This window comes from Apteryx rowi, unplaced genomic scaffold, assembly GCF_003343035.1.
Source record: "Apteryx rowi isolate R43461 unplaced genomic scaffold, aptRow1 scaffold_161, whole genome shotgun sequence".
In the NCBI taxonomy this organism is placed as follows: Eukaryota; Metazoa; Chordata; class Aves; order Apterygiformes; family Apterygidae; genus Apteryx; species Apteryx rowi.
In genome coordinates this window covers 890005-895864 of record NW_020447875.1, presented here as the reverse complement: position 1 = coordinate 895864, position 5860 = coordinate 890005, and positions in this window count along the sequence as shown.

The window sequence follows — 5860 nt, the reverse complement described above, 5'->3', positions numbered from 1 at the left end:
CGCGGCAGCACTGACCCCTGCTGGGGCGGCGGCGCGGGGCGCCGGGGCCGCGCAGCCCGGGCGGCCCGCGGGGAAAGCGGCACCCGAGCGGGGGGCTTCCCCCCTCCCCTCCCCACTTTGCGGAGAAGCGCTTCAAGCGTTAAAGAGACACCGGTGAGGGTCCAGAAGAGGTCCGCTTTAAAAGTAGCCTCGGCTGGAAACGCTTTCCCGAATGTGCTGTTAAATACTGAGGCTTGCTACAGATACATTTGGTTTAAAAATCAACAGCCCTGTAGTAGTGTGTGTGTGTGTATATATAAATAAAGTTGCAATTGTCTGCTGTATATAGTTGCTGGAGTTCATATTAGTCCACCTGTGTACTTTAATTGCTACACACATCTATACTGCATGATTTTTCCCCCTCAGGCAGAAAGTTAAGCCCTGATCCCACAAGTACTTGTGCATTTACTTAGCTTTGCATACAGGAGTCGTCCTATTAAAGTACACACCAAGTTTGCATGTGCAAATTTAAGTATGTGCATAAATGTTAGATAGTTAACTTGCTCCCATTGCATAGGAGTAGGGCAAAAGGAGATTTCTCACTTGACAAACCCTTACTAGATAGGTAGGTAAGAGGCTCAGGGAACCGTATCTCGGCGTTTAAGCTCCTGCTCTAAATGAGTCCCCTGCTGCTCCCAGGAGATACCACTTCCATCTCCTTGTTTGGTGCAGGCTGCATGTGAATTTGTGCAAGGGAGTCTCAGGATCTCTGTGTTACATCCTGCACCTGCAAAAACAGTACTTTCCATGAACACTGTGAAGATCAGGACATAAGACAGATCTGTTAGACCAAGACTTGTATAATCAGTATTATATATCTTCATAAAAATACAGCCTTTTGAACAAGTTACAGAATATAAAGTAATGCAAAAGCTTGAAAACAAGTTCCTAACTATGTTGGACTACATATATCCAATGAGGCTGTCATCCAAAAAGCACAAGAAGCTTAGATAAATTTATTCCTGCTCTTTCTAAACACATTTTTCAAACAAATTTCTTGAATCCTTCTGACAACGGACAGTCTTCCAGGGAACAGATGGTTCCTTTTTCCTTCTCTTTAGTCTATTTAGATCCATATATCATGCACATCATGACATAAATTACCCCTTAAGCCAGTTAAAGTCATTATATATGTATAAATCACTGATTAATCAAGTGAGAGGGAGGGCTCAGTGAACTCAAAATCTGTCTTAAAACCTTTAACTATAATTTAAAAATGGTTCATATTGCTAAATCACAATCCCACAGCAGAGCAGCCTAAATGAAGACCAGTCTTGGGTACAAGCAGTCCAAGTAAACTATTTCGTGTCCTCTGTTTCTGAAGATCCTTATCAAGCTACTGCACATTTGCTCATTGAGCCACAGGGAATATATAATATATGCACTCACCAGGTTCAGCTGATGCCAGTGTTTTGGGGCACAGAGCCACTAACACATAAAATCAGCTCCTAACTATCTACTGCTTGAGAGCATAGCTAGCAGCTGATCCATCAGTAGCACCAGAACCTATGATTTGAGGTATAAACTGGGAGGAGATCCTGGGTTGAAAAGGTGAGGAAATGTGTCAGGAAAGTAGAGGAAGAGGGGATGGAATCTATATTAGGAGATAATATGAACATTGAGGAGCTCAAGGAAGCAAAACAATTATGATTTAGAGGGGAAGAAAAACGTAGGACCCCATCTAAACTTTGCTTGGAGTGCCACACTACATGAGACCAGCTCTGCCTAAGTATTTCAAGTATCAGGCCAGTTCAGAATTCGTAAGAAACTTAAGATAGTCATCTGTTTTCCAAATCCACTAGGAAACTGAGCTTCTTTTTTCTTCCCTCTAAAAGAAAAAAACACAGGTCAAGCACTGCAAAGGAAAACTTGCTGACATAAGCTCTCATCACACAAACACTTATGGACATGTTCAACTCAGGCATGCAAGTACAGGACTAGGGCATAAAGGTGTTTTTTGTCCATTGCCTAGTTAATGAGACACCCAGCAGGATTCATTGCAGTCACTGTGGTCCAGCACACCTTCATAATTACAAACAATTTTAGCTTTAATCAAGTATTTTTCAATGCAGTCCTATACACAAGAAACCAGGAGTCACAGGCACTTCTATATGTTCAGTGACCTACATCCATATTCTAATATATCAGCAAGAAGACTAACTGCCTGAAGGGAAGTTTTGCATACCTTGTTTCCCATTAATCTTAACAGTTTTGCTCATAAACATTTGCTGCCAGTGGTTGAACATGTAGCAAAAGGCATGATGGCCTTTTTTGAGACATTATCACTTATCACTATCACTTCCCTATCACTGTTATTTCCCAATCTGTAGAAAAGCAATTCATATATCACACCCATGTGGGCTTCCAGGGGACTATTGAAAAGTTAAAGCAAGACACACATTTAGCTTCCTGCTCACACACAGAGCAGAACAAAGCATTGAGTTCTAATGCAAGAAATGTAAAATGAAAACAGAAAACAGCAGCACATACACCCTGGGCTAAATATACAACCCTGAATGCTTTCCATCTTCCACTGAAGAAAAGATTCCTATGAAGAATACTGTTCAACAGTTACTCTACAGAAGGGATTGGGGTCTTCACAGGAAGGAAAAAAAAAAGGTGCAACTCTTTCAGCAGCATTGCACTGCTCTGGTTCAGCACACTCACCTGCCCATACATCACTGCCTCATAATTGCTCTCAGACATTTACAGTCCTTCAAGAGAGGTTCTCCAGAAGATGTTTAACATCCCATTCAGAGGAATACTTATTTGTGCCCCTTCCACCCAAAAGGAGGACTGAAGCAGACAATGGAACAAGGATCATTTCCACATACCACTTTTCAGCATTTGGAACCTGAAGCTTAAGTATGTTACAAATGTGCATGAATTCACACTTCTCATTTCACTAGTATAAGTTTTACTTTAAAAACACTCATGGATGCTGTCATCTAAGGATTTCTTTGAACTATGTGTTACTACTACACATCAGACATGTCAGCATCCACTGGGCAATAACAACACATGGTCCAAGGCATACTAAAAATAAACTTGTTCATATGTTAGCCAGTTTTATATTTCCTCCAAAAACACAGCGATTTGACCTTAGATTGTACTTAATACACTTAGAGAGCCCCTAAAGAAAGAAATACCAGTCAAGACCACTTAAATATGAGAAAAAATTGAATTAAGGACAACAATTCAGATCTATAAAGCAGCAATAATCAAAAACAAATTAGAAGGCCCAAAATTACTCTTGAACAGTTGATTAAATTTACTTGCACTGCTATGGCAATAAACACCTTTGGGAGCTCTGAATTAACATGGCATTGAGTAAAAATCCTTTTTTTTGTTTGTTTGTTTGTTTAACAAAACCCTAGGAGATTGCAGCACTGCTAACATACACTTAATCATTAAGTAAATCATTAAGATTTTTTGAAATCCCTCACTTTCTGACTGAAAGAGAAGGAAAAATGTAGAACAGTTTTTAGATGTCATGTCTATGAAATTTTTGAACAGACAGAATATGATATTAAATGTACTTTCTCACCCCAAGAATAAGAGAAAGCTTTTAGAATGTGTATGGTAAACTATAGAGCTGAAATTAGCAACTGAAAAATACATATACTTCTATCAAAGCAAAAAAAAAAATTCCTGTCTTTAGAAAAAAAAGAATGAGCTACTGTTTGTTCAACCTAATTTTGTGTGTGATGTGGTTTTACAGAGTTTCTGTTAAGATTTTGACAAGTTACCCCTATGCAAAGAAGAACCAGATTATCCTGTTTTATTTTGCTTATGCTCAGCTTCCTTGGCAGAGCTTAAATATGTTTTAATAGTAAAGATAATTGAGTGACAAGACATAACCATGAAAGTTACCAAGAGAAAGAAATACATTCTCTCCAGGTCTTGAATTCATGCCATAACAGTTTAGATTGGTACCTTGTGGTACCAATCAGCGGAAAAATAGAGGCTATAAAGATCCATGGACATTCAGGAGATGAGCTTCCTATGGAGAAAAACACATCTTTTTCAGTGACTACTACCCAAAGAATAAACGATCACCTTTGTTGGTAACAAGGGACTGAGTAGATCCCCGCTCAAAGTGCAGAAAAGGAAAGAGTATTGACTTTGAACGACTGAGCTCTTTCTTACCACACTAGAGAAGCTCCAGAAGTGCATCTTTGGGTAAGTCAATGAGCAATGATGTGCCAAAACCTTCATGCTCAGGGAGGAAGTGCTATACCTCTTACAAGATATTAGATATACTTTGATATTATTGCAAAAGATAGTTGTTCTGAATACACTTATTGAAGCACCTTTCATTCCAGTGATAGACTGGCCATGCTAACTGGCAAATTACAGGGGACTCAGACAACAGCAGACTGACTGATTATGAGCCCATGCTGCTCAAACACAACTGAAATCATGTGCATCTGCAACTACCATCTCTTCTTTTCCTCTGCTCTCCCCCACATTCTGACTGCAAGTATTTGGGGGCATCATTGCCAAGAGATGCTCAGTTCTGTTTCCCAGAGGGAAATACAACCACACCAGACCTCCACAYACCTTGGAAATAAACCCAGGGACACACTAAATCTAAACTATGACTTAGACAAGCCAAACATAGGCTGAAAGGATTCCCCCAGCCAGAACTCTAAGCCAATTAAGGGAGGCAACCAGTCAGGAGCTAATTAAAGTGATACAGATACCAATTAAGATCAGTACAGGGAGTATCTCCCACCCATGAGTGAAAGATAGCGTGCATGCTGACAGAATGAGAAAACTACTGTTATAAAGTTTATTAAACTCATTGCTGTGAATCTCAATTTTAAAAAAGTCAGGTCCAAATTTTTTTTATTATTATTTTTATTATATACTTTTTTTTTTAACAGGTATTGAGTCTTTATTCCATTTGTCTTCTGATGTCCAAATATTACAGCTGCATTTGGATTTAAGCTCTTCAGTGCTAACCTTAAATATAGTTTCTAAATTAGAGCTATAGTTCTCCAATAGCTAACTTGATTTCTAATATTGTGAGATCTGTACTAAAATAGTAAGATCAGCTGTAGAATGCAGTTAGCTGTCAAATTTTGTCTTATCTATAAATCCCAAAACTTTCTAGTGCAATTTGTACTGAGGATTGCCCCTCCTGAAAGAACAGCCCTCTCTAGCTGTAGCTTGGATGTAGAAAATGTAGTAAGCAATAATTGTCTGGAGAACATCAGTCAAGAGCTACAGTGACAGAGGAATTGTAGGTAAGCAGAAGACGACATTTCTCCAGTATCTATACATATCAATGGTGATTTCATAAACAACAGGATTTCAGTAGCTCCCTGCGACTGATTTAGGAAATAACCAGTTTGTCATATATCTTGTAGACTCAGATACCAGATAAGTGAAAATACACCCTGAAGCATGTCACATGTTGCCTGCCTTGACTTTCTCTCCAGTTTCCCTTCTGTAGTCAGAGGATGGAAAGAATTCCCTCAAGCTGCTATGCCAGTCTCCACATTTGAGTGAGGCTGAGCTCACAGAGGGACTGCTCCAGTTCACATTCAGAGTTGAAGGCTGGACTGGACCACTAAACCACCTAACTGATTTCTCATTTATCAGCCCTTTGAACATGGTCTTGTTTCCTGCTATAGGTCCCCCAAATTCACTATGACAAAGCATATTTTCTGGAAATATCAAATCAAGCTAAACAGAAAGATCTGGAAAGCTTGCCCTTTTCCTGGGAGTGTGTTCCTAAATGTGGTTACACCCAACTGACATGTTTGTGTGTGCATCATTTGATAGTCTTTGATTCTTTCTTCACAACACAAAA